The sequence below is a fragment of the Sinocyclocheilus anshuiensis genome, unplaced genomic scaffold, assembly GCF_001515605.1.
Source record: "Sinocyclocheilus anshuiensis isolate Anshui unplaced genomic scaffold, SAMN03320099.WGS_v1.1 scaffold144, whole genome shotgun sequence".
Taxonomy (NCBI): Eukaryota; Metazoa; Chordata; class Actinopteri; order Cypriniformes; family Cyprinidae; genus Sinocyclocheilus; species Sinocyclocheilus anshuiensis.
In genome coordinates this window covers 224,347-235,912 of record NW_015555720.1, presented here as the reverse complement: position 1 = coordinate 235,912, position 11,566 = coordinate 224,347, and positions in this window count along the sequence as shown.

Genomic DNA, 11,566 nt, shown 5'->3' with positions numbered 1-11,566 from the left:
CTATGCTTTCCAATTGAAGGTTCATGAGATGCACCTTTGAGCTATTTCAGAGAACTAGTTTATCATTAGCTGATCTACATTCTCTTCATCAGTGAAAGTCAAGATTCACTTGCACAATTCATGGCAAATTTACAAAAAGTCTAATAGAAATGTGTAGAAATATGCTTGACAGTTTATGACAACTAGATCAACCATTTTGCATTTAATGACTTATACGATGAACTAATGACTAGATGTTTTGGGGGGTAAGACTTGCACAGAGAATTATATAATACATTTGAGCAACATGACATTAGCAACTGATAATGTAGGAAACCGCAGATAAATGTACATAACCAATTGCATGAATGTACCAAAGCAATCGCAATTTGTTCAAAAGAATGAGAAACTGCTTTTATAATGTGCACAATTGACTAGATGATGTGGAGGTTGAACAAGTAGTTCTGAGAATTTCATTTCTGATCTGAGAAATGCACCAAAGCGACTGAGAAAAACTGTAATAAACAGTTCCTTCTATCAAGCGTCATTACATAATAGCCCACATGTTCATTACATTCTTATAATAGATAGATAGATAGATAGATAGATAGTTGTGCTTAACTCAAGACATCAGTGTCATTTTTAACTGCACTTCTCACACTGGCCAGTATACGGCGTTATTTCCATCTGTTCATTGGCTACTGAGCCATATTGGGTACGCCCCATGTCAAATACTATTGGCCCAGACAAAGTGCTTGAACGTATTTGCTTTTCGGTCGTGATTTGGTTGGCTACGTCGGTTATCAATCACCGCATGCTTTCTGTGTCCGGTAGTGATTGCAAAACAGACAGAAGTGTGTGGAGTGGGAAGGACACTTCGCACAGCCGCTGAGAAGAAACTTTCAACACGAGTAAGTATTATTACCGTTAGAGTAACTACACTGCTTTGCTCATTTATAAAGGCAAGCTGAAAACAACAGTACAATATGAAGTGCACGTGGGTAATAATGCATACATGTTCTCATGCCATCATAATTTGTGTATTTTGACAATAATGTTCATGTCATGATTGGATACATTTTAATATTGTAATATTCAATAGCATTATTAATGCCCATGTCAGTGAATTGGAACTTGGGATAAAAAAAAGCACTTTAGAAATCATAAACTTTACATCAAGCCTAATTGCTCAATTGCAAATGCATGTGCATCACTATGACAAGCAAAACAAAATTATATAATTGAAATTTGTTACTCTAGCCCAGGGTTATTATCGTGGATGCCCGATTTTCACTGCAAAGGTGGCACAGAAGCTCTTCAGATTGTTTAATGCTGCTCAGAGTTGGCATTAATGCATTTACATAGCAATTTCCACTATACAGCATACTTTGATACCAGGGGCAAACATAATTTAGGCTGGCTTTTATGCAGCATTGTGCCTTTGCACTGAATTTTGAGCAGGCACAGACCAGTCTAACTCGGCTGGGTAAATACACCTTAAAACAATTAATAATAATAATAATTTTTTTTTTTTTATATTAGATGAAATCATCTAATATTCTTTACACTGCTGAGTTAAGGCTGCTCTGTGCCTGCCTTGTGATGAAGACATAATACCGCATAAAAGCCAGACTAAATTAAGCCTTCTCTAACCCACCTGAGTCCATAGTATCAAAGCTTACAGTTGTGTTTGTATCTGTTTAAATGCATTTATGCCACCTATGAGCAGCATTAAACAGCCTGTGTAAAGACACCTAAATGCTACTTCAGAAGTGCCTCTATGCCACCTTTGCGGTGTAAATTTGGCATTAGAAATGTTGACTGAAATGGGGTTAAAGGGATAGTTCACCCAAAAACGAAAATTCACCCAAAAACGAAAATTCTGTCATTAATTACTCACCCTCATGTCGTTCCAAACCCATAAGACCTTCATTCATCTTCGGAGCACAAATTAAGATATTTTTTTATGAAATCTGAGAGCTCTCTGACCCTCCCATAGACAGCAATGTAATTACCACGATCAAGGCACAGAAACGTAGTAAGGACATTGTTAAAATGGTCCGTGTGACATCAGTGGTTCAACCGTAAGTTTATGACAGTACGAGAATACTTTTTGTGTGCAAAGAAAACAAAAACAACGACTTCATTCAACAATTCTTCTCCCATGAGTTACAGTCTACACCATTATAGAGTACCACGATGCATGCGCGTGCTTTCTTCTGCACGTAAACAAGGCGTAGCGCATGCGTGTTCTACGTCAGCAGCACCACACACATGTGTCGTGATACTCTCCATAATGGTGCTAGGGTGACACGGAGGAGAAGAATTGTTGAATAATGTCATATTTTCTTTGCGCACAAAAAGTATTCTCGTAGCGTCATAAAATTACAGTTGAACCACTGATGTCACATGGACTATTTTAATGACGTGGTAGTAGCCTTGCTGTCTATGGAGGGTCAGAGAGATCTCGGATTTCATCAAAACATCAAAAATATCTTAATTGTGCTCTGAAGATGAACAAAGGACTTACGGGTTTGGAACGACATGAGGGTGAGAAATTAATGACAGAATTTTTGGGTGAACTATCCCTTTAAGTTGAAGCACTTCATTACTCACTGAAAATAAATAAAACAATAACACTGAACTAAAACTAAAATTAAACCTAAATATTATTCTTATGTGTGTGTGTGTGTGTGTGTGTGTGTGTGTGTGTGTACAGTTTTATATATCCTGGTGGGGACTTAAACCTGACTACACACAGACTCATGGGGACTCGTGTCACGGTGGGGAATAGATATATAGATATATAGAGAGAGAGAGACCAAAGCACATAACAAAATTGCTCAAAATTAAACTAAAATTAAATGAAAACTGAAAACAAAATATATATATAAAAAGCTCATTCGAAATATTTGATCTGCCCCTGTGATTTTCAGTGGTGTTGGCAGAAGTGCTCCAGGTGATGAGGGGGGCTGGCAAGGTGGGTGCTGCCTTTGCCACCATTCGGGGTGAACAGCTCAGACTGATGGCCTGCAACTCGACCTTTGGTGCAGGGGTCAAAGCTGCACAGGAGGGCGTGATGGGCACAGTGATGGGAGCAGGCGTGGTTAGTGAACACTTACAGATATACGCATGAACACAAGAAGAGAAATTACACTGCTAAATATGTATGTTAAATGAATATTTTCAGACACCCAAGACTGAGGAGTTCCCTGACATTGAGAAGTGGGGGGAGATGGACCCAGATGAAGCAGCAACGTGGGCTGTGGGCTCTGAAATGCCACCAGATATTTCCAGCAAAGATGGAAGGGAGGAAACATCAGAGATGCCTGTTGGTGTACCTACTGGCACTGTCAAAGGAAATGGCTGGCCTGGTCAAAGCACTTGATTTTTGCATGCATCAATGTCTCATCTCCGTGTTAGGTTTGTCCATGACTCTATGGTTGCCAGGTTAAGCCCTGAAGACATTAAAAAGGCAAGGGAGGCAAAACAGAATATTGCAAGGCCTGTACGACAAAAGGTGAGGACAATTGGGATGTTTTTTTGTAAGCATCATTCATGTATAATTAATCAAATAATTATAATATTTATTATAATTATATTCATAACATTGTGTTTCAAAGTACATGGACATTATTGGCTTGTGTTTCTGAAATTAAGACCAGAAATATGTTGAAAATGCATGTTGAAAACATTGTTACACTAATAAACTAATAAAATAAAATGATATTAGATGAATAATGAAAATTAGAAATGTTGCTTTAACAACTAACTGAAATAAGTAAAAACAAACAAAAAAAAAAGTTGAAGCAATGACTAACTTACTAACTGGAAATAAATAAAAACTAAAAGCTGAATAAATATACACTGCCGGTCACATTACTCCAGTCTTCAGTGTCACATGATCCTTCAGAAATCATTCTAATATGCTGATTTATTATTAGAATTATCAATGTTGGCAATAATGCGATACTTTTTTCAGGATTCTTTGCTGAATAAAAATTTAAAAAGAACAGCATTTATTCAAAATATAAATCTTTTCTAACAATATAAATCTTTGCTATCACTTCTTAATTTAACACATCCTTGCTGAATAAAAGTTTGGATTTCTTTCAAAAAAAGAAAGAATAAAAATTTACTTACTCCAAACTTTTGAACGGTAGTGTATATTGTTAGAAAAGATTTCTATTTTAAATAAATGCTCTTCTTTTTAACTTTTTATTCATCAAAGAATCCTGAAAAAAAGTATCACAGGTTCCAAAAAAATATTAAGCAGCACAACAGTTTCCAGCACTGATAATAAATCGGCATGAATGATTTCTGAAGGATCATGTGACGCTTTAGACTGGAGTAATGATGCTGAAAATTCAGCTTTGCATCACAGGAATAAATTATATTTTAATGTACATTAAAATAGAAAAATGTTATTTTACATCATAATAATATTTCACAAGATCAAATAAATGCAGCCTTGATGAGCATAAGAAACTCCTGTAAAAAGACATTAAAAATCATTCTGATCCCAAACTTGTGACCGGTAGTGTATATTAAACCTAAATATTACTATAAGAAAGAAAAGAATAAAATTGCAAACGCACATTTACTAAACTGAATTACTAAAAATGAAACGAAAGTTAAAATGAAAACTGAAAATCTAAAAATAAAAGTTAATTCAATATAGAAGTATATAATACTAAAATAATACTTTTTCTCTTATGGCTTTTTATAATGTATTTGTCTTTTAATGCTAAGTATATTGTTTAGTCTGTAAAAGTATCTATTTGCAGTATGGCTGCACGATTAATCGAATGCGATTGTCATGCAGACAATATAATTGTGCAATAATGAAACTGAAGATATCGTTCTGCGATAATGAAAGTTGTTTGCGTAGCTTGTCAGTGAACTATGGCTCTGTGAAGTAAATGCTGCTCCATCTGAAAGCATGTGAAAATACCACATTTAATAACATATTTTTACTCCAAACTCACTTCATAACGTCAGTCGAGTATTCAAAATAAATCCTTCTGTGAGATGATGTGGCTTCTTACACAGAATAAGGCACGCAACATATTTCATAGTATTCTAAGCAGTGATAAAGGCTGTGTCGATTAGCACTGAATTATTATATACTTTATTATACACAGATAAACCATATATTGTTGTAGTCGTGTGTTTTGTTAGTCACGTTGAATCAATAAAATCAATGAAATCTGTTTATTCAACTGCAGTGATTTCCTGTGCTGCGTCCCAATTCGCATACTATCCGTCCTAAATAGTATTCGAAAATAGAATTAGTATGTCCCAAATCGTAGTATGTTTAAAAAAAAAAGTATGGGATATTATATACTATTGGGACATCAGAGTTTCCGCGCGAGAGCGCCCTCTGGCCTTCAGATGGAGATTTACTGCTGATCACAGAACCGTGCTTCACTGAAAGATACGCATGACAATCGCAGCTTCTGCCTAATCGCAATTTATCGCCTTTGCGATTTAATTTCGATTAATTGTGCAGCCCTAATTTGCAGGTTCCTTTTTCAGCATGTGCTACTTGTTTATGAAATAAATTTAGTTTCAATAAATAATTTAAATAAAGACTTTAAGCAGTATGATTTTGATGCCTTGCAGCTTAGTGAGCGAGCGAGAGAGAGAACGAAAAGTACCGGCAACCCGGATGAGCCGGCTGGCTAATTTTGGAGGTCAGCGATTTTTCAGTTTTATGGTAATTGTCATTTGCACTGCAGACTGTTTGTAATATACTCTATATGTATACCATATGTGACCAACACCTTAATAAGGCATTAATTGTACTAACCATAATAATGCTGCTGCTTTTTTTCATAGGATTAGCTGTTGGACTAGGCATTGGTGCCATTGCTGAGGTGGCGAAGCAGTCTTTGAGGAAAACGCTCAGGTAATATGTGCTAGCTTGCTTAAATGTGTGTTGACACCCCTTGTCAAGTTTTTAAAATTGTTATTGGGCATTGGGTTAAATTTCTGGTGTCTTTCTCTTTCAGAGATGGGGGCTCTTTAGACTCTCCCCTCCTGTCAGAGGCCAATGCAGAGAGAATAGTGAACACACTGTGTAAAGTTAGAGGAGCGGCCCTCAAGATTGGACAGATGCTAAGCATTCAGGGTACACAGTTTAATTTTATTGTGAATACTTTGGTACCAAGTGCCTCCATTTGTTAATTTTAATAATGATGCTAAATATTCCCTTTTTAAGAGATCCAGCTTGAAGTTAAAAGCTTGAAACCCTTTCTGAAACAAAATATTGTTTAGAGCATTTCAAAAGGGTAGATGCTTTAATTTGTGATGATCAGGAAAATATTCTTTGATTAAAATTTTTTTTTTTGAATGTCATCAATAGATAATAGCTTCATTAACCCACAACTGCAGAAAATGTTTGAGAGGGCTCGACAGAGTGCAGACTTCATGCCAGCCTGGCAAATGCATGTAAGTTTTCTTTGATCTTGTGAAACATTAACCACATAACTATTAAAAACTGCCTTGATATCTTGCTGGAAAGTTAATTTTTACTAACAAGCAGTTTCAATATTCATAAAAAAAAATGCTGTTAAAACACCAGCTCAAAGAATTTTTCATAGCAATTTTATTTTAGTAATATTTATGTACTATTATAATATTTATTAATAGTTTGAATTTATTTATATGTTGTTTGGTTTAGTCATTTTGATATATGCTTGTCATTTATGTATATTTGTAATATTTCTATTTAGCTTCATTTGAATTAATTTGAGTAACTTATTTTAGTTTATTTAATTGCCAAGGCAACATTTTTTGGTTTAAGTTTTTTAGATTTGATCGTATTTCAGCTTTATTTAAATGAACAAAATCTTTATTTTTTAGTAGTGTTAGTTGTAGTTAACAATAACAGCAGTGTTTTATAGATGGGCTTTTTTTGCTTTCCAACCACAAGGGAGTGTCAGTGCGCTTTATACAGCTGATTGATTGAGCTACTGAGTAGCCATGACAGTGATAGCAATAGTTAGAGGTGCTTCAAACCCCCTGATAGTGTTTCTAACTGACATTTATCAGATGTTGTTCAATTCACTTTGTGATATCTCAGCAACTGATGTCTGTGTTGAAACCCCATGTATAGAAAGTGCCTGAGGAGGAGTTAGAGTCTGGATGGAAGGAGAAACTCTCATCATTTGAGGAAAAACCCTTTGCTGCTGCCTCCATTGGTCAAGTGCATCATGGAGTCTTGCCTGATGGGAGGGAAATTGCTATGAAGATACAGGTATTAGACTGAAATTTTCATAATCTTTTTTTCAGAGCAATCTGAGGTTTTGCAGCGGATGTTGATGTCATATGTGTAAACATTCATCATTCATTCATTTTTTTTAAACTAATTGTCTCTCATATCCTGCAGTACTCTGGTGTTGCTGAGAGCATTCGTAGTGACATTAACAATCTCGTGTCTGTTCTGAAGATGAGTGTTGTGCTGCCTGATGGTGAGCACTGGCAAATGCTTCTGTTCTGATACTCGGTTCAAAAGCACAAATTGTATATCCATATTGAGTCACATTGTGTGGGATGTCAGTAACTGGTGATTTATTTTACCAGGTCTATTTGCTGACAGTAGTCTTGAGGTTCTACAGAGGGAGCTGGCATGGGAGTGTGACTACAAGAGAGAGGCAGAGTGTGCAAAGAGATTTAGGTATTCTCAGTTGTTTGGATTGTGTTTGAATGAACCACAATTTCATACATTTGTAGCTACACTAATGTTCAAAAGTATGGGGTAGTGTCTTTGAAATGAAGTTCTGATGCTCACCAAGTCATTTAATTGATCGAAAATACAGTAAAAGCAGTAATATAGTGAATATTATTGCAGTTTAAATAACTGGTTGATATATTTTAAAATGTATTTATTACTTGATGGTAAAGCTGAATCTTCAGCAGCCATTACTCCATTCTTCAGTGTCACATGATCCTTCAGAAATCGTTATATTATGCTGATTTTCTGCTCAAGAAATATTTTGTGTTAAAAACAGTTGTGCGTTTTTTTTTTCAAGATTCTTTGATGAATAGAACATTCAAAAGAACAGCATATATTTGAAATAGAAAACATTTGTAACATTATAAAATGTAAAAAATGTAACAATTTGTTCGATACACATGCATACTGAACCGAAAGACTCATACCGAAGTTTTTTTTTTGTTTTTGTTTTGTAACTTTACACTGAAATTTTAAATCGAGGATAGACTGTTTGCATATATCTTTTTTAGTCAACTTTGCGTAAATAACCACCAGTAATATTTCTTCAGATTTGGAGATATTTGGATATCTTGTGTTATTTTATTGTGAAAATGAATTTGAGAAATAATTCTCACTCACATTTATTCTGTAGATCTCTTTCAACATCCTGCAGTTGTGTTTGAGAGAGTTGTTTGAGTTCCGCTTCATGCAGACAGACCCTAACTGGTCCAACTTCTTCTATAATAGTGAACAGAACAAGGTGAGCAACTACTAAGACAGTCATAATGGACATGTCTATTTTATCTATAAATCCATTGATTTGATCATCTGTAGTTTCATATTAACACTTCCAAATGCTGTTCTTTTTTACTTTCTATTCATCAAAAAATCCTGAGAAAAATATATCACGGTTTCCACAAAAATATTAAGCAGCAAAACTTTTTTCAACATTAATAATAAATGTTTCTTGAGCAGCAAATCAGCATATTTGAATGACTTCTGAAGGATCATGTGGCACTGAAGACGGCAGTAATGACTGCTATTTTAAATTATAGTAATATTTTACAGTATTGAAATGTTTACTGTATTTTACATTTTTTTTTTTTTTTAAATTTGGACAGTAGTTTCTTACCACATTTCTTTCATAATTTCTTAATAGCATGTCTTTGTTATCTGGGTACTGTTATGCCTTTCCATTTTTCCCCACTGAAACCGTGAGAACAACTTTAAAGGGGTCATATGATGCGATTTCAATTTTTCCTTTCTCTTTGGAGTGTTACAAGCTCTTGGTGCATAAAGAAGATCTGTAAAGTTGCAAAGACTAAAGTCTCAAATCCAAAGAGATATTCTTTATAAAAGTTAAGAGTCAGCCACACCTACCTAAAACGGCTCGTTCTAACACACCCCCACATGTCTACGTCACTATGTGGGAAGATTTGCATAACGCCGCCCAAATGTTCACGCAAAGAAAGAAGGCGTAACTTTTATTCTCGCTGTAGTATTGTTGCTGCCGCCATATCCTGAAGACGCTGTGTGTTTCGTTGTGAAAGCGTAACTACTTTGTTTGGCCTTCCAAAAGAGGACGATATCCGCTTCGTCATGTCTAGAGCTGATCCGTGCTGTTCGCTGAGGACATGCATCAACTTCACGCTGTGGATCACCGGATCGGCTTTCACCATGTTTCAGAAAGGCGGGGCATAGAGGAGAAACAATAATGTACAGTATGTGGAAAATAATGTGTTTTTTGAACCTTAAACCGCATTAACACATTTCATTACACCAAATACACAAAATAATGTTCTTTTTAGCAACACCATATGACCCCTTTAATAATTTGTTCTTCATTATAACAGATATTTCTGTTGGACTTTGGAGCTTGCCGAGACTACCCAGAGTCATTCACAGATGATTACATAGAGGTACAGATTTTTACTCAACTTTTGTTGGTATGACTGGAGTGGGAAGCGATCAAAAGGGTTTTTCAACTTTTTTGTTATTAATGGGTATCTTTATTATTATTATCATAGATACAGTATGCAGATAATTTTTGGGTATAAATTTGTGAATTAATTAAAGCATTTCAATAGAACTGGCAATGTAAGGTAATGCCAAACTTACTGGTTAAAATAATGGAAAAATATTTCCATTCTGCTCTTCCATTTTATGTACATTGCTTTAAAATATGTGTAACCTTATTTTGTCCAAATTGTCCTTCAAAGGTGGTTCGTGCAGAATCAGTCGGAGACAGGGCTACTGTTCTACAGAAATCTAAAGATCTGAAGTTCCTTACTGGTTTTTAAGCCAAGGTTTGTGGCTTTATATGATTTTTAGTATTCCTGTCTTGCATAATTTCTATCCATTTCTCATATATTCTATCAAAGCTATTACTTTCTTTACCACTCTGCAGCTTCTAAACTGTTCTCTTTAAGAAAACTGTCTTACTCTCTTAAGGCCTTCGAGGATGCACACTTAGAGGCAGTTATGATCCTCTGCGAAGCGTTTGCTTCTACTGAAGCGTTTGAGTTTGGCACTCAGAGTACCACACAGCGCATCCAGAGCCTGTCATGCTTCGACACCATCTCACTCCTCCTCCAGAGGAGTCTTACTCTCTGCACCGCAAAATGGCTGGCTCATTCCTCATCTGTTCCAAGCTGAAGGCCCGCATTCCCTGCCGAAATATGTTCCTTGACGTTTACAATGCCTACCAAAGTAAGAAAAGATGCACCCAGGTTTAGACTTGTAGATTCTGGACTATAAAGTACCATGGGAAAGTGCACTATAACCAAGGGCAATATTTTCTTGTATGTATCATAAAAGTGAATTTATTGTATGTTTTATATGTGATAATCATTCAAGAACTTGATGTTAGATGTTAAACTTCTGACTGACAGACAGTTGTTTATTTATAAATCTGTAGAGTTAAAATGTTCCATAATACAATTCTATATGTCTGACATTTGTTTATACTTTTATACAACAACAAAATACTCTAATTTGTTGGTTTATCAAACAACAAGCTCTGAGTGTAAAGGTGTATGTTCGTAGAATTTGCTCAAAAGTCAGTGTTATGATCATTGCCAAGCTTTTAAAATTAATATTAAACAATGAACAAATTTCCTGCAGTGGAGTGAAATGCATTTCAGAATTACATAAATGTAACTAGAATTTTGGATGGGACACTTTTCATCATTAAAAGTATGACAACTGATTTAACAGTGAATGTTATACTTACTATATAGTACATAAAAACGACAATTGTGGCAAATGTTAAATCGGAGGTCTTACCCAGATATTCTGCTTGCCCATTCATTCATTCAGCAAAAAGTATTTATTTATTTATTTATTTTGAAACTGCTCACAGTATAAACTCCAATTGTTGATGTATTAATTTATAAATAAAAAAAACAAATAAATAAAATAATAAAACAAATACATTTGAATATAAATGCATTAGAAATGACTAAATAAATTTAATTGTTTTAATGTATATTTATTTGTTTAGAGCTCAGTGAAGATGTATAGTTTATATTTTTAAACAAATAATTATTTTATTAATTGTTTGTTGTTGTAATTGTTGTTGTTGTAAGACAGAACTCAACCCAAAAGGCAGTAATTATGAGCACTCGCTCAGTTTAAAAAATAAATAAATTTGTTTTTTTTGGTAATACAGAAACGTGAACGTTCAGAGAAGTGTGTTTTGGCCTCTAGATGACGGTATTTTATGCCTGGCGTCTGGATACTTTGTATCCCATTCAGACTCTTGAACATCAGCGGGAAGAGTAAATTTGCATAAACGCCCGTGTGCGCCAATGGGCTCGTCGAGTGGGCGGGGCTAGCGGGTGGAGCCGCGGGAGGAGCGCAGTCTAT